Genomic DNA, 26573 nt, shown 5'->3' with positions numbered 1-26573 from the left:
GTATGGGGTCTTGTTTGCGAAGGGGTTTCAAGCACGGGCGTACCACTGCGGTAGAATACTTGACTGCCACGCAGAGGGCCCGGAGTCGAATCCCATCCGATCCTGGATATTTTTTTTTTTTTTTGGTTTCGCGCGATAGCGGTTACGGACACCGGCGGCGGCAGAGGCGGACAACTGAGCCACCAAAATCGGCTGTCCTTTTTTTTTCTCACTGTAAAACGATTATCTTCGTTCGCTGCTTGTATTCCTGCATCGTACTATGCGGAAAGGTTCAACAGCATCCCAGTGCGGAGAGAGAATGGAAAAACTGGAGCGTACGCGCACCAGGCGAATACGGTCTCGGGAAATGAGGCCCCTCACCGCACAGTGCACCTCAAGGCCGGCAATGCGGCCTTCAGGTGCACGTTGGCGACGCTAAGCGGCTGCCCAAAAAGCATACAGCAGTATATGTATCTCATTAGGGAGCTACTCCCGCGTGTTCTGGTTTCGTAAATCAACTAGAGGTGCTGGCGACAAAGCCTCCGATTGTGCGGATTCACTGATGTAGTATCAATGTTCTTTCTTCTAGATCGAAAAACAACGTATATCCTACCGTCTTTTCAGAATGCCGCGTTAATTTGTTCTGAGAGAACCATTTACTCAATTCCAATTTCAATTTTATTTTCCCATCGTTAACTCAGACGTTATGTTTGCTCGCGGTGCTGACACACATCTCCTGTGAATATTATGGCCGTATCGTGCGCGTAAATTAATGCTTTAGAATGCACTAGTGTTTTGGGGAGGTCACTTATACGTACCGTGAGAAAAGTACCGAGCCTAGTACGGATCTTTATTCCGCACGCTATGTTACTGTAAGCGGATTAATTATTCTAAAGCTTCACTTTTTGTTTACGCGAGGACCAGCAACTCAAGATTATGCAACAACACGCCGTGGGAAACTGTGTCAAATGCCTTTTTGATGTCTGCTACTGCTGTTTCACCGGTGTGAGGTGCAGTGTCTATATAGTTCGCGAGAGGGTCAGAAGAGCTGTTGCTGTGGCCAGATGACGTCATTATCACTCAGAGAGCGGCCTAATCGTAGGACAATGAGCTTCTCGAAAAGTGCGTTAAGATAGCTTAGAATGGAGACTGGTCTGTAGCTTGCAGGATTACTCCAATCCCCTGATTTGTATACGGGAACTACGCTTTGGCGGTTTTTAAACTAGATAGATATGTTGGATAGGCAAATGCGCATACGTGGTTGAATATATGACATACCGGAATGCAGAGAAAGTTATTATTATATATATAAGAACCTTGGCTGGTATTCCATTATCAGCCGTCCCTTTCTTTGCTGACATATTAGCCACGATAGATTTGATTTCATCTGTTGTAACTTCTTCAAGGTTGAAGTCGTATAGTCAACCGGGGGAAACAGGTATATATATATATATATATATAGTGGTTGTCGACGAGCCCAACTGGCCGGCACGGTTAGCGACAATGTTGGTAATCTAAGTACGCATTGAGATCGCTAGCAACTTTTGAGGAGAGGATATCAGGAAGTACGCATCTTATTTTGGCCTACGCCTGTGACATCTTTCACTCTTTGCCATGTCATTTTCCTATTGCTCCCTTCACACTTAGTTATTTTGGTATAATACTACCTCTACAAGTTTCGTTTTATTTGTAACTGACCTATTTCTATAAAACTTGGAACTTTTGCAGTAATATGTTGTTCCTGTTGTTTTTCCATCAACTGTAGTGCGTTCCCTTCAATTTCAATATCTCTAAGAGCCTGTTAACCATCCAGGGACGAATGACGTGATCGTAGTTGCGGCGCATACAATCACGTATTAACTGCCTAATCAGTTTGTTAATGCACGTTATCATGCTCATTATCATAAATACATTCAAAGTAACACCCTGGAGCAATCGGCTCTAGAGAACATAAGCCACATATTTGAGCGGTGTGTTATGTATTTACGGGGAATAAACAGAAACTTTGGGTTATGATCGGCAACGTTCACATCATAAACCCCAGCACTCACTTTCCATTCGATGTGACATAACATGTGGTCGACAAAAATGTGTATTTAATTGGTCCCATCCACAGACTAAGATTTTCATCAAGAATTTGCCTTAGAATTTAGTCACCACTCGGTTTCCCAACAGCGTTCTATAGAAGATTTGTATTATCGCGCGTATGTTCTAAATACCATCAGATCGAACGGGAAAATGCAGCCGCTTCTGGAGACCTGGGTGGTGATCGGTCAAAATAATCATTGCTTTTACGATTGGACGACGGAAAGGCACTCGCGAACGGCAAAAATTAAAATAATGCGTATAATTCAATGCGGATTCTCATTCAATGTTGAACGGTTGAGTGGCTGGGAAGGGGGGTGGGGTGAAATGCGACGCAACTACACGAATAAAAGGAAATGTTTGGTTGACTGTGAAGTTCCGCTATATCCCATCGAAGGATGCAAGGAGAGCCGAAGATAGGCGTCTACAATAAGTGAGTGAGTGAATAAACTTTATTAAAAGTCCGGGCGAGGCGGGGGGAAGAGGGGATTAACCCCTGTCCCGTCCCACTCTCCGTCGATGATGGCGTCAGGTGACGGCTTGAAGCCCTTGGACCCGGGCGGCATCCTCGGCTTGCCGGACGGCCCAAAGTTGGTCGGTCAGCTTGTCGCTGGTGAGTGCCGCCTCCCAGCGGCACTCACCAAGGCATGTCAAAGGCATTTGACACAGTTTCCCACGGCGTGTTGTTGCATAATCTTGAGTTGCTGGTCCTCGCGTAAACAAAAAGTGAAGCTTTAGAATAATTAATCCGCTTACAGTAACATAGCGTGCGGAATAAAGATCCGTCTACAATAAAACAAAAATTAAAAGAAGTGCGGCGAATAGATACGGCGACATAAATACGACCCACAAAGCATGACGCAGCCGCCGAAAAAAACAAATGATAAAGCACAAAATAAAAGGAGCGGTGTAGATAATATCGATCACCGATTACGCTTTGCTCGTTGTTTTCACTCGCAGCTCATTCGTCTCAATAATTGCAATAATTGCCAACTAGCCCCGCAATCAGCGCTTTTTTTTTAATACTATGTAAATGCGTACTGCTAGCTTTTCACAGATTATCAGCGATCAACTGTAGCCCGACAAATCATAGACGGAACGTTGCTTCCGCGATGATCTATAGAAATGAAGAGTTCAACAATACATATGGAGAGAGGGAGATGAAACTTCATTTTTGTCCTTGCTGGGGTAAAGGAAGGCGGGATTCGGGGACGCCGCGTAGTAGAGATCTGCCGGCTAATTAGAGCCCGTAATCAAACCCACGACCCAATGGAAAGCGGAAAAGCAGCGTGCTGCGGAGCTATATACTTCCGAGCATTTTAGCTGCGCGTGTATTTCGATGCCGACTGGAACGTTCATTATCGTTCGCCAGTGACCCCTCTTATATACTACTGAGTAAGGGGGAGCAAATACAGCACTAAACAACGTCGGGGTCATAATTATAGAGTGAGAAGGAAAGCAAGTGGCAAACAGGCTTGAAAATGACAGGGCGAAACAACTACAAATGAACAAAGCGAAAGCTACAACTTCGTCACAATGCGTCTTACAAAGCGTCGGAAATAATTCGCTCGAAAACAGTTACCAAGTACCCGAGGCTCACTAACGGAACGGTACACAAATGGTAAACATTAGAGTCATACTGGGATCGAGCGAATACACCGCAAATGTCGCAGTCGCGAACTGCCATTCGACGCACAAAGAAAGGCAGGAAGGGAGCCGCTTGTACCATCGGCAGCCATGCAGGCACCCATGGCTATTCCTACCAGCACGCGTTGCCTTTATAAAGGGAACATCCAAGTTCCGCAGCTAGCGACGATAAGCGCCATTCTCCACGTCACACGTCGGCCGACCCAACGTTTGGCCGACCCGTGTGATGCTTGGTCGAGTACGCGGCCTTGGATATGCAGATGCAGTGGCAAGGAGCCTCGTTACGGAAGGCTCCAATAAATTTTCCTTCCCCGCGCACCGCGAAGTAGGCGGATTGCACGAACACACGGTGGATGTACGAACGCAGCTAAGACCGATAAATCTCGTCTAAATAACGCAGGCCCCCTCTCCGCTTACTTATCTTTCCGCCGCGCACGGAACAAGAAGTGCAGGCGTACATACGAAAACAGAAAAAAAAAATCCGACATTTCGACCAGGGACCGGTCTTTTTCAAGAGTGAAGTTAACAGGTGCAGTCGTCGATTTTATATTCGTTCGCTCAGAAAGAGGTGCGAGGAAAAAAACTTCCCCGCCTCTTGGTGTTAGTGAACGTGTTTTATGCTTTTTTTTTTTCTGCTGGTGCTGTCCATGGCCACCTTCTTGCTATTCTAATAGAGCTCCTTCCTCGCACCTCCCTCTGAGCGAACGGGTATTAGATCAACGACTGTACTTGTTCACTCCGCTATTGAAAAGTCCCCGGCTGAAACGTCGAATATATATGTATGTGTGTGTGTGCGCGTGTGTGTACGAATAAACTAACGAACACACAGATAAATGTAAAATAGAAAGACTTCGGCGAGTTGCGGCTTCCGCATAGAACGGACCGATAGGCACATGAGCATAGAACGTCGTCGCGGTAAAGGTCAGAAGACGAGCTCGGGAGTGCGCCCATTCTGCAGGGTGTGTACCAAGGGTGAGAATTAGCTGCGGTGTTCCATGCCAAGAGGTGCGTTCAAAGCGCCGACGACGGAGTCTTCGCCTGCCAACACGCGTGCGTAATCAATCTGCAAGTCTCCATTCGCAGACGCATCTACTAATAGCGTGAACAATACCTAAACAGACTGCCTGTCGCCTCGGCAAACAGATAACGATCGATGTTGCAGATGTTTGTGCACCTTGCGACGAATATATATATATATATATATAATATATATATATATATATATATATAATATATATATATATATATATATATATATATATATATATATATATACACATGACAGATTTCGCTGAAGCTGCCTATCTCGAAACCACAGCCATCAAAACAATGCCGGAAGAGAGAGAGAACAACTTTATTTAAAGCAGAGACCCCCGTCGGGGACCCAGAACAAATGCAGCCTGAAGGGGGGTATTCGCAATGCCCATAGACTGTCGCGCCGCCAAGCGGAATTCAGGAGCGTCCTCTCGAGGAGGGTTAGTAGACGATAAAATGGCAGCACTACGCAGTCTCTCCCTTGTTCGGCTGTGCTAACCTCAGTGTTAACGCATTGGCAAGGAAGGAACACTACGACTTTGCATGTTCCCTGCATCAGTGAACAAACCGGGCCCTCTGTGACATGAGAAATCTGATTCGTTCTTGCGAGACGCGAAGTTTTCGTGAAAATACGTGGCAACTCGCGCTTTCAATGCTAGCCCACAGCGTACGCATACTATCAGCTTCGCGAGGCTTTCTGTAGCCACGTAGGTTAGTTAAATGTTATCGTCTGACATATTCAGTTGAATCTCACCCTGTTTTACTTGTATATAGCATTGCTCAGTGTTTCTTGTAGAGCATGAATCCCATAACACTACGCGGGAGGTCGCGCGGGCTCGCGATGTGCTCTTGTAAAACTCAGCGATCTCAAGTTGTCGATACATCAAAATAGGGCCTCTATCCTTTGTCAGCAAAGCGCTGTTACTAATCGTGCGAGCGACGTTTCAATCATTCGAGGACGCGTCTGCTCCACGCCTTTCGTGGAGCGAACGCTTTCCACACCGTCCTTCGCCAGTGTGTTGGTGTTGGTTTCATAGCCAGCGCTGCGCCGTTTGTTTTTGTACGTTTGTTGATAGGTGGCAGCACACTGCAAGCGATCTGCTCGTTGACCGATCCGAGAGCATAATGTTCTTCGCGCCCAGACGTATCTCTAATTGTAAACGTGGTGACGCGGAGTGGTCGCAGTCGTTCGGCGGAGGAATTTCTTCGGATTGCTTTCAGCAGTGATGTTGAAAGAAACCATCTTGACGACGAGGATTTTTCACTGGACATTGAAGACTGTGAAAGCACCGAGAGTGACAGCTGTGACAGCGACGATGAACGATCAGCTGAACTCACGAGGAGCGAGTTGCACTTCATGTCCCCTCGTGCGTTAATGTTCTTTCACGCTCGTAAGTCACTTTGATTGTATTTAACGTATAATATCCTTGAGCGAGATCAGAATAAAGCATAGTTCCTCTTGTGCATTGCATGTATCACAATTATTGTGGATATTATGGAGCGCCGCATCGCCAACACGCTCGAGCTCGACCAGCGAAGCGAAATGGTTAGAGCGATGGAACGTGCAGTCACGGCCACAATCTACGCCTCTCGGCTAACTTCTTCGACGTTGCGAAAAGCATACGTGTGCATTCTTTTCGATATTCATGTTTGGATCGGGCTGATCGAATCTGCAACATGCGAGTGAAGTGAATTGCACACGGCTAGAGTCTCAGCATGGCTGTGACACAAGCGCTACTTAATGGGATGTTAAATGCTCGTGTTCCGTTGAAGACGTAATACCGCGTTCCCGACTGCGCAAGTAATGACGACGGCGTATTATGTTTGCAAACCATAACCACGTTAAACGTGCGGTCCCGTGCTGCAGCGATGACGCTACTCGCTGGCGGCCTACTACTGCGGCAAATTCGTCAGGCAGGCTCGGTACGTACTACGTCGGTGTGCCGTTCAGCTCATACGTTAATTTTAGTTCATGCAGTTTTATGTAGCACGCACAGGATTTCGCAAAGCATCGTTATGCACGGTAACGGAGCTGAAATATAACCTTTCACACCGCAGCAAATAATTAGGTGGGGGGTACTTTGCACTTTCCATGGTTTGGGAAAGTATTTTAGTCTCATATCCAATTCAGCGCAGCTCATGACTTCATCCGGTGAAAGTGGCACGGGCCGTACGTCCGCACGTCCTATCTGTTCCTATGCTAACAAACGGTTTGACCCTCCTCCTGGCGCCATCTTGAAAAGCACGGCGCGCCACCTATAGTCCGTGGGCATTGCGAATATGCGAACTCCACAGGTGCACTCCGGCGCTGCGACTTATGGCGAATTCCATTGGGAGAGCAGGAGCACTCAAAAGGACGCTGAAAGTGCTCTCTTCAGAGCCGGCGTGTTTCAGTGGTCGAACAGGAGTTGGAGCACCGTCATCCATTGGTAGAGCGAGAGCGTTTGCTGCGCGTAGAGCAGCGAAGAGCAGTTCAGTCTGCTCCCCGTTGAAAAGCGGAGTGAGCGCAGAACGCAGGAAGTCAAGTGACTTGTTAGCGTCATATCTGCTCATACCCTCCCAACAATCCTCCTCACTTGTTTGTATTTCGCTTGCTCGTGTACGGCGGCAATGGCGGCAGCGAAGCGTGTGTGGTGCTCTGGCTCCAACAATTTTGACGTCGTTGCGGTAGATTCTGGTAGTGTTCGTCTACCTTGCCTATCGTCAAATGCACGGGGGACGGTGGCAGCAAAGCGTCGTCGTCTTGCCGAAATACTTGACAATCTTGAATTTCGGTTCGGGACAAGCAAGCCCCCCCCCTCCCCTTGAAATCTGGTCGGATTATCCTTCCCCGTAAGGGGGGCGCTTGCTCGGCATTTTACGGTAAGACTAGTGGGCTAGGGTCCCTACAAACAATCACTAAACGCGTGGCCGCGCGCGCAAAAATGCATGTGCGACGTGCGCGCTCAAACAAGCAAAAGAGCAATCAAATTCACTTTAACTTCTGTAGTAGACGGTGGCTGACGTTGCATCAAAGAAAGCAGGATGCGCTGAGCTTGCGATTCCATCATGTAATAGTAGGAAGCGGCAACTTTGCAGGATGGCGAGCAAGCGAGTGCGTCCTACCGATCACTGCCACATGTGCTTTCCCCGACCGCCCGGCTGGCCCGGCTCAGATCACACGTGCTTCGCAGCAGAGGATGCTGGGATGCATAACATTTCTCCTCACTCGTTTTTTTTTTTTACTCCCTCCCACCTGCTCTCTGGAAGCGTGCTGCATTCCAGTGGCAGATCGAGTGACACTGCTCTCAGTAAGTGCCCCACTCCTCACTGCACGGCGCCCCTACCCCTGTTCTCTCAATGGAATTCGCCATTACATGCATCCAAGCTTAAAACAGCAGCTTTAAAAAAAATTCTCATTTTTTTTTAAATAAAGGATTGTCACGTCCCTGTCACAAGAGGAACGTAAAAATAAATAATAATACGCGAGATTACGCTTCACTCTCTAAACAGGGACTATGTGATGCTATCTCGTTTCTCTGACTCGCATTCACAATGTATAGGCGGATGACCGCTCAATGAAACGCGGAACAACAACAGAAAAAAATAGTTATTCTATCACAGTCTATAGGTGAATGCATCCGTATTTTTTATATGCACGTGCTTGGTTGCGCCCAGATCCATTAAACGTGTTTGAAGCGAACGAAGCCGTCGGAGACAGGGCAAGAGGCGAGACGCAGAGAAGCTTTCAAAACGATGAACGAGGACAAGTGGTCGCAAGATGCCTGAACGAAAACAGCCGCATGGAAGTACGCGTGGACATGCAGGCGACACTGCACCCTCGGATTATGCAAACGCGCGTTGCGGGAATCCGAAAGACATGCCCGAATGCGAGTTCAACGTGTCATTTCTGCAGCTGTAGATACACACGGCGTGCGATGGGTTTAAACGTTGGCTGTTCGCGGCATTTATATTTTACTTTCATTTTCGTAAATTTCTTTTTAGTTACGCCCCGCGTGACGATTTATTTTTTTATAGTTACTTTTCATTGGAAAGAGCGGCCACCATTTCCCAGCAATGGCTGCCTTACTGACTTGGTATAAAATAAAGAAAGAAAGAAGAAAATCAACGAGAGAGATAAAGCCTCGAGTTAGGTATAACGTCGAGTTGAAAAGTTGTAACAACGTCCACAAATGTCCAGGGCACGCGAGTGAGCAGTAGAGACACACACACTATATACGTAGTCCAATCAACGCAAATGCTATATAATAAACGTTAATACTCTAGTTTACACGAGATGCGAAGCAGCGTGCCGCTCTGAGCCTCTCTAGCGTAATGCTTGGTTGGGTGGTGGTGAATGCGACGCGGTACGATACGCACATCCGCGTAAAAAGTGAACCCACGTAAACCCCTCACTCGACGATTGTTCTGTCAAGATTTCTTCCTTGTTTTTTTTTTTTTTTTTTTTTTTTTTTTTTGTGCAGTGAACAAGAATAAAAGGAAAGAAAAACGAGAAAACGCCTCTTGTGCCGCAGGGCCAGCGAACCGCGAAGCGAAACAGAAACGGGGGACGCAAATCAAACAGTGAAGTAGACGGAAAGAAAAACGCGCGCAAAGATGCAATGGTATAGCAAAAAGTTAAAGCACTCGTGCGGGCGCTTTTTTGTCCGCTATAGAATTCCCATGCCGGTCTGTTTTCGCTCTTTGTTTGTGGAACTCGGGCCACAGCGGCGGCGCTTGCTGCCGCACTTGACAAAGCAAGGACACGGCAGCAGTTCAAACGCGGCGGCGATCTTTGAATAAGAGAGCGCCGCTGATGTAATCGCGCGTTGGGGGATCCCATCCAGCGTTTGCAGAGAGCAGACGTGCTGTCCGGAGCTCTTTCATCTGTGGGAGACGCTATAGCGTCTCGCGCAGTGCACCTCGCATTCTTGGCCCTTTTCTGTTGCAACCGCAACCAAACCAATGTAGAACCTTGCCAACATCGGCGGTACCCGCTACGGACTTTCTCCGGTGAGGACTTTGATTGCTACGACTATTTGGAGTTTTCCGAAACGTGAAGCCGCCCTGCCGAGCCTCTTTCCAGTCATCGAGCACGGCCGAGACGGTAGCGTCTCAGTGACGCCGCGCCGACGCCGCCGTAACTTTCGGAGCCTGGCCGCGTTCGTGCGAACGCCAATCGCGCTGCATTGACTTTCGGAGTGCCCTTGATTTCCACTACGTCGACATGACTTCTACAGTTCCTGCCAACGACTCAGCATCCATGGATGCTTCAGACTCCAACGAATATCCAGCGGACCCAGACGATGGTTCCTGGTTCACTGCTACCCGCCGACGCAAGCCAAAGACCACAACGAATTCTGCACCCGCGCCCGAGCCTGCCAAAAATCAGGTGACCCCACGGCCACCCCCCCTACCTGTGGATGACTTAAAGGTTGTATTCCGACCACAAGGAGGCCTTCGCCTCAGTGATTGGGCGCAACACCTGGTGGCACGCGCCATCAGCATAGCGGCCGGACTACCGGGAGAAACAGTCAACAAGCTCCTCTTTCGCATAAATGCGGAACGCAACATTGCGATAGCAAGCACGCCAGACGAAACCACTGCTACAAAGCTACAAGCTGTCACTGTGATAAATTTGGGAACGCAGCGATATGAAACGCACGCTTATATAGCCGCACCAGACAATTCTTGCAAGGGAGTCATCATGGGTCCCGAGAAGAATACTTCACCCACCGAACTCCTCGACAACATCTACACACCCGACGCCGAAATCCTGCACGCCCGCATGATGGGGTCCACAAACACTGCGCTGATAACCTTTGCAGGCCTTCAGGTTCCACGCTATGTATACTACTATCGTGCGGAATACCGATGCTACATTCACCGACCCTCGCAAACAAGTGTGCACAATCTGCCTTGCATTGGGACATCGGGCCGACGTGTGTCCAACCCCAAGTGAACGCCGATGTCACGCATGTGGAGTTGAAACACCAGCGCCGCAGCACAGCTGCACGACTCGGTGCTTCCACTGCAAAGGCGACCACCCTGCTACGCACCCCCAATGCCCTGCGCGGGAACGGAAACCTCCGAACAAGCAATACGTAAAGAAAGCACTGGAGGCGAAAGCGTTGACACAACCCCCTACATCACCACCCAAGGGACACCGACCCAGGTCCAGAACGAGGCGTAGCCGATCCAAGAGCAGAGGGAAGTCTCAAGACAAGTCAACGACACCCTTGAAGAACACACCAGGAACCACATCCAAGCCCAGGGCCCCAACCCCGGGACCGATCCAAAAAAAGAACAGATCCGGAAGTGCTGAAGGATCAGAATCGCCACCCGCCAAGAAGCCAGCGCCCGCTGGACAGACACCTCCGGCTAAGGTGAGTTGGGCAGCAGGGCCTCCCAGGCTGAACTCTCCCTTACCTCCATCCTCCCCATCACCCTCATTACATACCCACCCCAACGTACCCCCTACCTCAAACGTACATAACTGCACAAAGCAAGAGCTGCAAGATGCCCTGGCAACACTCAGGGATTCGCTTAAGGCTGAGGTGACCAGCATGATCGCTGAAGCAATTAACGATTTCCGTGCAGAACTCAGGGATATGTTAAAGGCCCATACACAAGCGCTTGTTACAGAACTAAAGCAGCACATCCAAGAGAGCTTCGCGTCATTTAGTGCAGGGCCCCAAGACTCATCCCCACTTGCCCCAAACATCAAGGGCCTGACCAAACGACCACACCCGTACATTCGCCCATCCCTACTAACTCAGGACACAGTCCTCAAGGAGCAAGATGGCCCCCCCTCAACATCATAGTCCTCCTGCCTTCACCATGTGGCAGCGGAACTGCAGGGGGTTCAGAAGAAAGCGGAGCTCCCTGCAACAGTACACTGCCACTTTCGCGCACCCTCCGGATATCGTGGCTCTGCAGGAGACGCACTGCACACCTACCCTTTCGGGCTTCCATTCGTACACAGATCATCAAACACCATCACTTGTCGCAATACTTGTATCCAAACGGTTGACAACAATCGAACACTCACTGTCATCCTCGATTCCACATGTGCTTGTTGAAATCGTTCCTCAGAAGCGCAGCCAGCAAAGTTTATTTGTACTTAACATCTACAGCTCCCCTAAATCTAGGAGAGATGACTTCGGGTACCTCATTGCAGAAACGTGCAAGCTAGGGGAACAAGTCGTAGTGGTTGGCGATTTTAATGCCCCACACACGTCGTGGGGTTACCTATCGGCCACACGTAAAGGTACCAAATTAGAACGCCTCATCTGCAATCACAGATTTACCCTACTCACAGATCCACTAGTACCAACTAGAATAGGAACCAGCGTAAGCAGGGATACGTGCCCTGACCTAACCTTTGTCAGGGGAGTTAGCAATTATTCCTGGTTAAATCTGCAAGAAACGTTAGGTAGTGATCATCGCATCCTTTGTACTATACTGCAGATCTCCAACCCCCGTCATCCAGAGCGGAAGGTTAGTCTCACTAATTGGGACGAATTTAGGAAGCAGCGCGCTCAAGTCGACAACACCACGCCACCGCTAAGTGAATGGCTACACTGCTTGCAGTCTGACCTTGAAAAAGCAACCAAGCGGATAACGACTACAACTGAAATCCCAGATGTAGACAGGCATCTTTTACATCTGTGGGACGCGCGCCGAAGCCTCATAAAACGCTGGCGTCGTCAGAGACACAATCGCAAGCTTAGACTTCGCATTGCTCAACTCACGTTTCAAGCCGAACAATACGCCACAGAGCTCACGAGGAACAATTGGCACAACTTTTGTCACTCACTTAATGGAACGCTAAGTACTGCGCGCACGTGGGCCATACTAAGGGCTCTTATTGACCCGAAAAGTACCAAGTTCTACACGAGCAGTACCATCCAAACACTCCTACACAAGCAGGATGGGGATGACAAAAGCATCCTACAGAAGCTTAAAGACAGGTACATTGCTACAGGCCCTCAGCCAAAATATGAAAACTACCCATATGCAGAATCAACGCCACTGGATGCGGATATCACCGTGCATGAAGTTCGCGCTGCTCTTCTGAATATCAAGCGCAACACAGCACCAGGGAAAGACAAAATTCAATACTCCCTCCTTCGGAACCTCGATGACGAAGACCTACAACAGCTCACAGAATTCTATAACACTCATTGGAAATCCGGAACGTTACCTCAGGAATGGAGACATGCCGAAATAACACTAATACCTAAACCCGGTAAAGCCCTTGAACTCGAAAACCTGCGACCAATTTCGCTAACGTCTTGTGTTGGAAAATTAATGGAGCACGTTGTCCTCCAAAGACTCCAACCATACCTTGAGGCCCAGGGATTTTTTCCTGACACATTGTTTGGGTACCGGGCCCATCTGTCCACGCAAGACATACTTCTCCAAATAAAAGAGGAAGTAATGGACAGCCTCAGTTCTGCGCAAACTAAAGCTCTGCTTGCCCTGGACATCCGTGGTGCATTTGATAATGTGTCGCACGACCTAATACTAGAGAATCTCGCATCGGCCCGGTGTGGACGACGAGTTTATGACTATGTGAAGGCCTTTCTCACAGACAGGACGGCAACCATAGGATTAGGCTCGCTTCGCAGCGACGTCATCAAGCTAGCGGGTAAAGGCACGCCACAAGGATCGGTGCTGTCCCCGACACTCTTTAACATCGCCATGGCTAAATTGCCGCCTCTACTGACCTCCATTCCAAGTCTGCGACATGCTTTATACGCGGACGACGTCACTATTTGGGTGACTAAAGGCTCAGACGGACAAATACAAGACGCGCTCCAAGAAGCAGTAAATGTGGTTCAGGATTACGCTCGAGCTGGTGGTCTAACTTGTTCTGCAGAAAAGTCGGAACTACTGCTCATTCGTCGTCCCCAGCGAAATCCCGACAACAGCCCTCAAATCACAGTCATGTTAGAAGACCATGTAGTTCCCTGCGTAAAGAAACTCCGCGTCCTTGGCCTCTGTATTCAAGCTGATCTCAAGGCGACATACACCATGAAAATATTAGAACAACAAGTTTCTCAAATCACGCATATGATCCGTCGCATCACAAACCGAAGACATGGACTTCAGGAGCAAGACATTTTGCGCATAGTCAACGCCTGCATAGTAAACCGCATCACCTACCACGTCCCTTATCAGTCCCTAACGCTCGCACAAGAGAGAAGACTAGACGTTATTCTCCGCAGAGCCGTCAAGGCAGCGCTTGGACTACCCACGTATGCATCCACCGAGCGTCTCCTAGCCATGGGAGTGCACAACAACGTAAAGGAATTAATCGAAGCACAGCGTAACAGTCAGATACGAAGACTCCGCAACACCCAAGTGGGAGAGCGGCTACTCATCAGTATAGGATATCCTCCGAACCAATGCAGATACAATGTAGCAGAAAAACAGCTACCCAGTGACCTCCGAGCACGAATTACAATCGCTCCGCTGCCACGTAACATGCACCCTGAGCGCAACGCTGGGCGTAGGCGGGCAAGGGTGAAAAATCTCACACGCCTCATCGATCAGTCACCCCCAAACACTGTTTTATACTCTGACGCCGCTAGACACCGCTTCCGCGATTTCACAGTCGGAGCAGTGGTGAACAATGACCACGACATAGTAGCCTCAATTAGCGTACCTAGCAAGAAAGTATCTGAGGGCGAAGAGTGCGCCGTCGCTCTGGCGATTGCCCACGCTGCTGTAAACCTTCCTCATGCAGATGTTATTCTAATTATTACGGATTCACAGGACGCCTGTCGAGCCTTCACACGTGGTATCGTCTCACAACACACACACCGCATTTTGAACACTGCATTCCACACACCACACAGGTTCCGACTTGTCTGGACCCCTGGGCACGCCTCTCTCCCCGGTCATGACTGCGCACATGCAGCTACCCGAGCGCTAACTAACCGGGAACCGGAGGAAGAGCTGTCCAACCCAGATGAGCGGGACGCGAACACGGAACTTCTAGGATATCGAGACACTCTGGATTACTATAGGCGAGAACGCCTACGGTACCCTCCACCACACCATACGCTGACCCGAGAAGATGCGACCGCGATGCGGCAACTGCAGGCCAACACTTTCCCCAACCTACACTTCCTCCACATCCTCCATCCAACTTCCTACCCTGACAAATGCCCTGGCTGCGGTGCGGTACCGACGTTATTTCACGTAACGCTGGAATGTCAGCGTCCACCAGCCAGGCGCTCTCCCATCTCCTCTCCTATTCCAACCATGCAAGACTGGGAGGCCATGCTGCGTGACGGAAGCCCGAGCGGCCAGCGGGCGTTGGTCCGTCGGGCACGAGACGCGGCAGCGGCTGTTGGAGCTCTTGACTGAGGGCCCCACCCGCCAGTTCTCAATACTTCTAATAAAAGTTTTCTCTCTCTCTCTAATCGCGCGTTTGAACAGCCTCCGCATGTCGCCGAGGGTTTTCTTCGCCGTCTGAGCGGCCCTTTGTTTGGATTCGTCACGCGCGCACGCGAACACGGGCCGAATGAATGCGAGACGGGGAGTACTGGCGCGAAACCCGGCGCGGAAGTCGGATATGGAAATGAACAGCGCGACACTCGCATTCTCCGCGTTCACCATGCAGGGGCGACCCGCTATTCGGTATGGGATTCCCAAGTCCTCAAATATGGAATGCACTTCTCGTGTATGCCTATACGTATAGCGCATCCTTACACAGAAATTCACCGCGTATATGAAGTCCGTCCTAGCCAGAAGGGCATCCGAAACGTGCCAAAAGTTCGTGTCAAGCCGGTAACATTCCGCCTTTTTCACGACGGCCCGGCTATATTCTAGCCACCCTACCCCGGCGCATGCTCTCTCCCCTATCGGAAAAGACGCGAAACGTCTCCTCATCTCGGAGGCTTTGCTTCTGGCAATACCGGTTCTCCCGGCCGCGTATTATGATTTCCTGGCGCGGCAGCGCACGCGAGAGAGAAAAAAGAGAGAGCGAGGAGGACGCCAGCGGCTCCTCCGCGACCGCTTGCGCGCTATTGGTTCTTCTCGTGAGGTCACGTGGCTGGGCTGGCGAGCACGTTTCCGCACGCACGGAGGCAGGCGCTGACGGAGGAGTGTTTACGCTGTTCCATCGTTCGGAAGCACCCCTCGCCACGCCGAGACGCCGCAGATACGCGCGCCGAGGGCGCCTGCAAGCGGGTTTCGATAGTTTCGATGAGCAACGTGGTTCCGAGTGTCAACGTGAAGTGCCTCCGCGTCGACCTGTGCACGGACGGCGACGCACACGAGTGGATCGCCGGCTACAGTAGGAAAACCAACACGACAGGGATCGCCGACAGGGAAACCCGAAATCCAAAGAGGCAAGTTCACGTGTTCGTTTCTTTTACAAGTGGCGAATAGGCCCAGTCTAATAATAACATTTGATGATATCGACGCCAATGGCGGAAATGCTAAATGCGAAAGCGGTGAATGCTCGCTCATCGTATCGAAAGGCGCGACGCTGTGTTTTGGACTGAATGCTGTAATGATATTGTGCACTAAAGCCGCAGCTGCAGCATGGAAATGCCGCTGCTGAAGTCGGCAAAACTGTCAATGACTGGTACGATTAGTGTACTTGAAAGGTTGTTTTGAACTGAAACCAAGAGGCCTCTGTTTTCACTGTGAATTTTGGTGATATTGTGTGATTATTTTTTATTTTTGGAAAGCCATGCCTGAAATAGCCGCGTCCATTGAACCATGCTTAACTGCAGAAGATTTTATCACCAACTTTTTGCGGCCCTGTCGCCCGTTTGGCTCGTTCAAAAGTTTGAGTGGCAGATCGGATCGCGCCGCAAGCAACGCACTGCTGAAGCATTAACCCCCTAGCATACGGCCATGCAGGCCCGTAGCCAGGAATTTTTTTCGGGGTGCGCCCACTTGCTGAAAACTTTGACTATTTGAGCAAAACGCCTATTTCCATCATTTATTTTCGGTAAAACACCATATATCATAAAAATTTGAGGGGGGGGGGGGGGGCTCCCCCTCCCCTCGCTACGGGTCTGCGGCCATGTAATGTTTGCATTTTCGATAGTCCATTTTCGCGTGTTTACGCCCCCATTTAACATTTCTACATGTCACTGTACGTCCTAGACCACGCGGTCACCCTTAGCGTCGCGCCTTTCGATACGATGAGCGAGCATTAAGCGCTTTCTCATTTAGCATTTTCGCAATTGGCGTCGATATCATCAAACGTTATTATTAGACTGGCCTATTCACCACTTGTAGAAGAAACGAACACGTGAACTTACCTCTTTGGATTTCGGGTTTCCCTGTCGACGATCCATGTCGTGTTCCTTTTCCTACTGTAGCTGGCGATCCACTCGTGTGCGTCGCCGTCCGTGCACAGGTCGACGCGGAGGCACTTCACGTTTGATCGGCAGTTAGAACTTGCATCTAACTCACGCGTGAACGTCCGCGTGCTCATCGAAACCTGCTCGATGTTACATGGGCTATGAGATCTGGCGTTTATTTCGCACGTAGGCGTACTCGTGTCCAACATGTCACTCGGAAGCACGTTTATTGAAACCCGCTCAACGCGAGATGGGCAAGCGGAGCTCGGAACAGGCGCGCGTACTTGAGCGTCCGCCATGTGCGTGGCGCGAATCTGCGGCGTGGCTAGGAGGAGGGTGCTTCCGTACGATGGAACAGCCGTAAACACTACTCCGTGCGTGCGTGCGTTCGTAAACGCTCTCGCGTGCCCAGCCACGTGACCCTAAGAGGAGAACCAATAGCGCGCAAGCGGTCGCGGAGGAGCCGCTGGCGTCCTCCTCGCTCTCTCTTTTTTCTCTCTCGCGTGCGCTGCCGCGCCAGGAAATCATAATACGCCTCCCGGCCCCTACCAAACCCCTACAAAAACGGCAGAGGGCAGCACAGGAAAATAAAAGAGGCGGATTCAAAATAATATGTGGGGTTTAACGCCCCAAAACCACGATATGGTTATGAGGGACGCCGCAGTGGAGGGCTCCGGAAATTTCGACCACCTGGGGTTCTTTAACACGCACTTATAAATTTAAGTACGCGGGCGTCAAGCATTTTCGCCTCCATCGAAAATTAACGAGGCGGATTCGGCTCTACAACCAACTACTACTCCTTTTCACAAATAGACATTGCGAACCCCATAGTATGGACTTAAAGGGGTACTAACACAAAAATTTAGGCCTCGCGTTTTTTTGCTGCAATGAGCTGCAATGCGATGTTGGGGAACTGTTAGCCACAACACAGCACATCGTTTGCTGCAGCGCACGACACATAATTAATTACAGGTTCCTCGTTACAGACCAGTGTCAGTTTCGGTTTCAAAAACGACAAGCCTCCGGGTGCAAATATCGCCACCTAACTGGTGCAGCGCTCGATCATGTCAGCAGACAGAACTGTGACGCAGTTCTGCGCGGTTCGCGAGCAGCCGCCGTGAAGTATAGGCTGCTGCAGCCAACGTTACTAGATGAGGTTGGCTGACGTTGGCTGGAGCGAACGCGGCAAAAAAAAAAAAAATGGCGGCTTTGACGTTATCATAACTTGTTGCAGCGTGGTCACGTGAGGGAAGTAAGGGGGTGTCAGTAAGGGTGTCGGTAGCGCGAGGGAGTCGATTGCTCACGCAAACTTCAATATTCATTTAGAATACCATCCAAGCTATATTCGCTGTTGCTATTTTGCAGATCATATACACATCTTCACGGGAATCGATCCCGCAGGCTATCTCGGCCGCGAAATTTTGTGTCAGTACCCCTTTAAACCAAGTCGCGACTTCCCAACTCCTTTCGAGTTGAATAACCAATACCAGTCCTACAAAAAACTACTAGGGGAAACCGTGGCTGTAGCCTCCGTGCTCGTGGCTTCAGGTGTCATTCACTGATCTCCACTAGGAGGAGCTGGATGGCGCATCGAGCACGCGGGCGTGAAGCCACCGGAAGCCGCCGTTTTTGTCCCGGAAGTCACCGCCATCACCAGTCAATTGCTGCCGGCGCGAGCGCTTTTCTCTTCTTTTTTAAAAAGAAATGCCTGCCTGTAGCGCAGTAAACTGTACGAATCGACCGGAAAAGTCGTCAGGGAAGATATTTCACGCGTAAGTACCTCAAAGTTGTATTACTTTTTACGTATTTTGTACGTTGCAGCACTCCGCCGTATTCGGACAGTGGCGGCACGGCGTCTGTGATCTTTCGTGCAGCGTTCGTCGGCGTCTAAAGTGATGCGTAGTCGTAGGGTTTGTTGTACGCACTAGCTGTACGTTGCAGCACTCCACAAAAAAAAAAAAAAAAAAAAACGATCATAACGACACCTCCCACCCGAGAATACTTGAATTGCGCGACTAAGACGGACAGAAGACGCCTGCTTCCGGGACAAACAGGGGGCCTTCCGGTGGCTTCACAAGCACCCGCCTCGCAGAGCGGGGTGTCATTACGGAGAGCGGGGTGTCATCAGTGGTGTCATTACGTTTCGATGGCTGCCAAGCATACTTCGAGCATAGAGTTTCATATAGATACACTAGAGGGAACTCTGGCGCTAGTGTCTATGGGAGCTGCAACGCATAACGCTTCAGCCAGCATGGGAATGATTGGTAGTACACAAATTTGTCTAAACTTCGTTAAACGGAGCAGAAAGCTTTCTGCTCCGTTTGGCTGCGCGTCGCCTGCATCCGCTTTGTCGCAAAACAAAGTTCAGCAAAAGTCAGCAGTTCCACTTCACTACTTTAAAGCTTTTAGGCTCACCAATTCAAATCTGGTCACGAAGCTCACAACGATCCATTCTTTTATTCGGAAGAAAACCAAAACGCAACAATAAACAAAGCCACAAGTACGTTTGAAGCCGCAAGCACGAAGACTATAGGCAAATTTGTGTACTACCCATCATTCCCATGGTAGCTGAACGATCGCAGCACCAGAGTCCCCTCTAGTTAATTTTAGGAAACTCTATGACTTCGAGGGGCGTCGCGCTCTCGGAGGCTAGCCACACAACCGAGGAAACCGATCGGACACAACGGCTGTCATCGCGCCGCTATGTAACCGTAGGAAGATGAGACTGCTCGACTACTGTGGCATCGAGAATGCAAGATAGCGAAATCACGGAGACAGTGGCTGACTGGCTAAGCCGTTCGGGGAACGAGTGGGAAGACCGTGGGTAGGTGCCGTAACAGCAACCTTCTGAAGCAACCTTTTCACTTTTCGAGAGTTCCTTGTAGTTTTCGACACTATGTACATAGCAGCGCTTCTCAATGTTAGTGGCGCTATATAAAGCATTTTCCTTAGAGCGATAGCTCTACTCTTCCAGCTACAAAGCCAGACAACGCCTCGTTGCGTGAATCAGACCTTCAAGCTCCGCCAAAGTCAACGCCGGCGACAGAGCTTCAGTGAAAAACTAGTGCGGCGCGGTTGCGATAACCGGCGAAAACGAACACAGGCTCAAGAGTGGCTTCCGAGATTGGCTCCGACGCGCCGTTGCCCGAGCTGAACGCGGAGGGCGCGGCTCAAGCACGGCCGGGCTAGACCGCACGCGCGCTGCGCGCGCGTGCGGTCTAGCCCGGCCGTGGCTCAAGGTGAGTCTTTTGTGCCTTCACCGCCAGAGGCGCTGGCTGCATCCAAGTTCACCGAGCGTTCGCAGCACCGAGCAGCGTCTGTGTGTTGTACTGCAACACCACGGTGTAAGTGTGCAACGCGTTGGTTCCCTTGTCGCGGCGTGTAGACTTCTGATCGTACTCGCCAAGACATGCAACCAAGACATGCAACAAAAGTTAAATCTCTGCAAACCGATGGTCTCGTCCTTTCCCGAAGCAAGCTTGATTTGATTTAACCACGTTCAACCACGGCATTTTTTTTCTCTCTTAGTGGTTGCTAGAGCTCTTGCACGCCTATATGCGTCTGAGGTCGGGGTGGTTGATACGCATCACATGACAAGGACACCCCGTGTTTGTCAACAACGTTTATCGTCGCGCTCGCTCTCTGCCGTTGTGTCTATAGCGCCGCTCCCACCCACAACTAACTTGCTGAATTCACTGCCCATCTCAACATGAAAGGTCCTACACATCCCAATCAATCTTTAGGTTTCTCAGGGCTGATATGGCCCCGAGAAGTTGGGGTGCCCCGCCACGGTGGTCTAGTGGTTATGGCGCTCGACTGCTGACCCGCAGGTCGCGGGATCAAATCCCGGTCGCGGCGGCTGCATTTTCGATGGAGGCGAAAATGTTTGAGGCCCGTGTACTTTGATTTAGGTGCACGTTAAAGAACTCCAGGTGGTCGAAATTTCCGGAGCCCTCCACTACGGCGTCTCTCATAATCATACCGTGGTTTTGAGACGTTAAACCCCAGATATTACTATGAGAAGTTGGAGTGGCGCCGCCCGGCGGGAGGCCCGGATGACGTCACGGCGCGGACTCTTTGACGCCCGCCGTGGCGCGCCTACATAACGTGCGCTCGCTTCGCACGTTGTTCCGCTGTTTGCGGTCGCTTTTCGCCTGTTTCAAGCTTCTGATGAATGACGAAAACAGCGTCGATAACGCTCGTAGTAAAACGACAAAAAGCTATACATTTTTTGCAGTACTATCGCCAACGGTGCCCGCACTCCGTCGCACACACTTTGATCAGGTTTGTTGTTGTGTCGCGCTGCTAACCTCGAGGATGAGATCGATTCTCGGCCACGGCAGCCGCATTCCGACGGGGGTGAACAGCAAGAACATGCATGTGCTCAGATATAGCAGCACGTTAAGGAATGCCAGGCGGTCAGAATTATTCCACAGTGTGCCTCGAGATCAAGTCGTGGTTTTGACACGTACGACACCATATTTACATTATTAGGTTGCGCTGTTCACGGGCGATTCCTTTCAGAGATGTGATGGTTTCACCTCCACAAGTGTTATTTGCATCGGACGCATGCGCGTATCTGCGGGCAGCGTTTTTGCAGGTGTACCAAGCCCCGCACACAGTTACGAAAACACATGCAGTATCGAGGCTCGCAAAATATCTCGAAAGCGCTTGCCTGAGAATGCCACCGCAGTTGTGTTTGTTTTTCTTGTGTACTCGCTCACTCATCATATGGTTTAGTTTCACGTTTTCCCCGAAATAATTTTTGGGGCGTCATTTCACTACAAGAACAAGTTGAGGTTAACAAAGGACACTTCTCATTGCTGTCGGGTTGTGTCTTCGTGCAGCATCGTATCAACGGCGCTGTTACACTCGTGAGTACCAGCTTAGATAGTCAGCTCGTAAATTAATTTCCCTTGCATTTGCTTACCCCTGACCATCATCAACCTGTATGTGGACATGACATGCGAGACCAGTCATTGAATCATTGAGGCGAAGGACGTTTAATTATTACGTGAGCCACGTCGCTGAGAACGCTATCGAAACAGTTACGAACGCTCATTTCGACTTTCAGGAGTTTGTTTTGCAAGCGATTGCAATCAACAGTGCTCCCACGTGAATTTAACATTACCGCTTGTGACGCGGCGGTTGATCGTACCAGCAGTTAATGCAAATCAGGGTATACGGCTACATAATCCCAGACGATTGCTGAGAAGAACTCATTACATAATCCAAGTATGCTAGCATCTCAGCATTTCCTAAACCGTTTTGTGTGTGGCAGTACTATTTTGTTAAATGTTCTGGATATGTTAAGTGAAAACGATTCACCGAAAGTCCCCTAGCAGAAAGCGCAACTTTGTCAAATCACCTAGATAATCTGCCGAGGCAGACATAACTCAAACCGCAATGTAGTTCGCAAGAAAGCACCACCGTATTGAGAAGAGCGGGTACACGACGGGAGCAGAAAAAGGCGATCCTCGGCCGCGGAGCCAGCGAGTCCTTGCCGTGACGTCACATTGCCGCGACTGCAACGCCGCCAGTGTTTGTTCTCGGGGCTAATACAGCCTACAGGGCAGAGAAGACCCCCATCGCGATTCGCTATGAAGTACAACGCGATGCATTTGTGAACGGCACCAGTGTAGAACCACGTGCGACGTTGCAAGAGCCGAGTCGCTCCGCGTGAAAACGGGCTTATCTAGACGAACGACGGCGCACCGCAGCAGCTGCGTGTGTCTCGCGCGATGGCGGCGAACGCGAGACGACAATGGAACATGGCCTCGTGAACAGCGCTCCTGCAGAGCTTCTGGCGGGAACGCGCGAAGCGATAACCGGGCACCCAGCGTGAAGTAGCGTGGCTCGAGTCACGGCAGCCAGGCCGACTTTTGTACCGTTAAGCTTCTCTCCCTTTCAATAAATAGTATTCCGGAGCTGCGATCGTTCAGCTAGCATGTAAATAATAATAATGATTGTTAGGGTTTTACGTCCCAAAACAACGGTATGATTATAAGGGACGCCGCAGTGTTTTCTTTAACGTGCACCTAAAGGCCTCTACTTCGGGTCAGCAGTCGAGCGCCATAACAGCTACACCACCGTGACGGATTCGCATGGAAATGATGGGTTGAACGCGCATCTATCTAATCTCCGCTATTCGGAACATTATTGCCGCGGTACTGTTTACGGAGCTTGAGGAATGGCGTTCACAAGCGGCTTTCTTGCGTGCTAAAATACACAAGCTAACGACTCTTGGTGTATTTTGTAAGACTGGCCAATAACGCTCCATAAACTTGGGTGACGTATACCTCTGAAACACTCTGTTGAACTGCATCTTCCTAAAGCAACGTTATTTTTCTAAAAGACAGACAGCAAATATTTATTACTATATGGCAGCGCAAAGAAACACACAAAGGCACACGACGACACACAGCCCTGATCGTGTGCCTTTCTTGTGTCCCGTTTCTTGCGCTATCAAAAATAAGCCATGCCATCAAGCCCACTTTGCAATTTTAAGCCTTAAGCAATTAGGGCATGGCAAAACGATAAATATGCACAGTGACTGAGCGAGAATTGAACCAAGTTTGGGCGTGATGCGATCAACTCCCGCGCTTGCTGAACCACCATTATCAGAGTCACATAAGATATACATAACAATCGCACAAGATATGGGATGATGCAGCCCCACAGCAGCGTGCGCCGCCAGCAGCGAGCAAACAATACGCGCGAATCAAGCGCGTCGTGACTGGCAGCCCGCAGGTGTGCGTGCAGCCACGCGTGTTCTCGTCGCTGTGTCATAATGCACGGACATAACGCCAGACATGCGCCCCGCAGCTACGGCGTTGTGCCAGAGACGTATAGCATTGCACGCAATTATACGACACTGGTCTGCTTTGTCATTTTATAAGAACTCATAGAGAGAGTTGGACTCAGAAGTGCAGCATGCAGGTTTTGACGAAGAACTTTTCAGGCTGCCGCTGTTCAGAAAATAAAATCGCTTCGACAAATTCACAATAAGTAAGCTAGTTATCATCATCATCATCATCATCACAGTATCACGTCCCTTACACATCCTTGATCTCAATCGATACCTTAAAGTGAACAAAGGGCGCGCGTCCTTTCGCCGAATCTTCTGCGTAGTGTCGTAGCTGTCGCCAATTCGCCGAACCGCGCTTGCATATATGTATAGTTGCGCGTTTGGTTTCTGAAAACTTATAAAATTATGGCGTTGTCCTGATTGCAAAGACTGCGAAGTAACCGGGGGATCCGATAAGAACGCGACCATTTTTCCGCTTCGGCTTTCTTCGAACTCTGTAACCGCGGGTCAGCTACTAGACCTGTACGCCGCCGTGCCGCGCCGCCGCCTGTTTTTGCTCACGCCGCCGCCGCGCAATAATTGCGCCGCGCCGCCGTTAGTCTTTTCTTTTTAACGGAACGGGCAATCGGGACATAAAATACATCACTTCACCGGGGGAGCTCTTCTGGATGTGTCCGTGTAATGGACTGTCCATTTCAGCCGACGCTGATTGGCCGGAGTTCCGCGAGCAGCGCGCCCTCTGTTTCCGGTTTTCTTCTGGAACGTCATTTTGACGTCACGAAGCTTTCACAACTCGCAACACAAATGAGAGGCACGGAATGCACTTCAACCGTGGCGAAAAACGAACAGATAGCTGAGCTAGTTGTTAAGTTCTCGTGTTGAAAAGACAGGACGTGCAAACATGGACACACGAGAAAAGTCAAGAGAGTGAACAGTTATATCTCACGTAGACCGCCACGCGCACCTGAATGAGAGGTATCGCCTCATGCCTGGATATCGCCTCATGCACAGATAAGAATTTGTATCTACCTTCTTTTCCGCCGCTATGTGAATTTTCAGTTGTTGGCGGCGCTTGTAGTGTCTTGACTACTCTCTTGTGTCCGTGTTCGCACGCCTTGCCTTTTTAAAGGTCCCCAAAATGGCCTCCGAAAATGCGAAAAATGCGGGCAGTTTGCACTAAGTCGTGCAAAGCTTGGCACTGCGAAGCCCGGGCCCGTCGCCGTTCTTACTCCCAGTCGACCAACACGTCTAGCTTCGAGATGCGCGGCTTCCTCCTCGGGAGTATGCAAATTCTTCAGATGCCCCATGAATTTCTGCACACGATCGGGCGCAGCCATGCAGGTTGCGCGTGATGCCTCCGTCGGTAGGCTTGGCTTAGCTACTGCGCGTCAGGGGCGCAGCCAGGGGACCCCCCCCCCCCCCCGAAATTTTTTACTTTTGCTTGCGTGTATATACACGCACACATACAAACGCACGCCGTTGGTTGAACCCCCCCCCCCCCCCGAAAAAAATTTCTGGCTACGCACCTGCTGCGCGTGCGCGGCTTGGCCAGATGGTGCGTTATATGGTCGCTGGACGACGCGATGCTTGCTTCCCCTTTCTTTCTATCTTTTTTTCTCTCTCTACTTCTTTCTCTCTCTTTCGCTGATGTTCTCTCTGTCTCTCTTTTTCGTTCTGCATTTCTTTCGTTCTATTTCTCTCTTTCTCATTCTTTCTGTGCTACACTTTACTTTCTCTTCTCTCCTCCTCACCGCCCTTTCCCACCCCCTTGCTACGCGATACAAGGCTAGCTATGCTCTGAGCGCCCCTGAATAGCCGAGTAGTAGGACGCTCGCCTTCGGATCGAGGGTACGCGAGTTCGAATCCAATCTCGTGAAGAGTTTTTTCCTTTCTCTTTCTTTATATGTTTCTTTCCGTCTCTTTCCGTTTGTTCTTCTCCTCCTTTCTTTCTCTCCCTCCCTCTATACTCGTTCTTGCGCACATCAGGGTTACTACAGGCCACGCCATAGTGGGATTTGCCCAAGTTCTGCGGCACATACCCGCTCACGATGTCGATAGTTTTCGGGAACGGTCAGACACTTCACGCCGAGCTAGAACAGCTTCGCTGTTATAAAACGAGTGCGCTATTCTCTATGGGCGTTTCTCGTCTTTTTGGCGCACTCAGTGACGTCAGAACGGTGATTCACGTGGGATCACTGGAGTGCATACTCTCGATTGGTCCATATGCGAGAAATATCACGTGAGAATTGTCTCCCAGCATGCTTTGCCATGCAGTCACCCATCCATTCTTCCTTGTCTCGCGTGACCATCGTGCGCGATTAACTGGTTTCCCTCCATTTTGTGCGTTTCCGACTGCGCAAGCGGAGATAACAGGGTGTAGCCGACAAGCGCGAAATACTGATAGGCTCAACGCTTAGTGCTTAGTGTTTTATATAAAAAAAAAGTGGCGAGGAGATATCGCTTTTAAGAAGGGTAGTGAATGCGATAACAAAACCAAAAGAAAAGGCGCCGGGTTATTTTATTCTTCCAACGGACGAACTCTTTACAGCGAAGACAATGTATCTCTCAAAAAAAAAAAAGGCGAGCTCACATCCACGAGTTTTCTATATTTTTTATTGCGACAGTAATTATATGGTCACTCTGGACAGGTTTTCACCGTCGCCGTCATGTTCCGTATAAAGTCCAAATTGATAACATCGCTCCGC

General features: G+C 50.0%; 1 protein-coding gene across 1 annotated transcript in view; it reads right to left on the bottom strand.

The window, feature by feature from the left end:
- The window catches only part of LOC119388202 (protein FAM117B), a 129806-nt gene that overhangs the window by 102069 nt on the left and 1164 nt on the right, over positions 1-26573 (bottom strand). The window lies entirely within an intron of this gene.

Source organism: Rhipicephalus sanguineus, chromosome 3, assembly GCF_013339695.2.
Source record: "Rhipicephalus sanguineus isolate Rsan-2018 chromosome 3, BIME_Rsan_1.4, whole genome shotgun sequence".
Taxonomy (NCBI): Eukaryota; Metazoa; Arthropoda; class Arachnida; order Ixodida; family Ixodidae; genus Rhipicephalus; species Rhipicephalus sanguineus.
The sequence above is the reverse complement of the archived record's forward strand: the minus strand, read 5'-3'. Positions and strand labels throughout refer to the sequence as shown.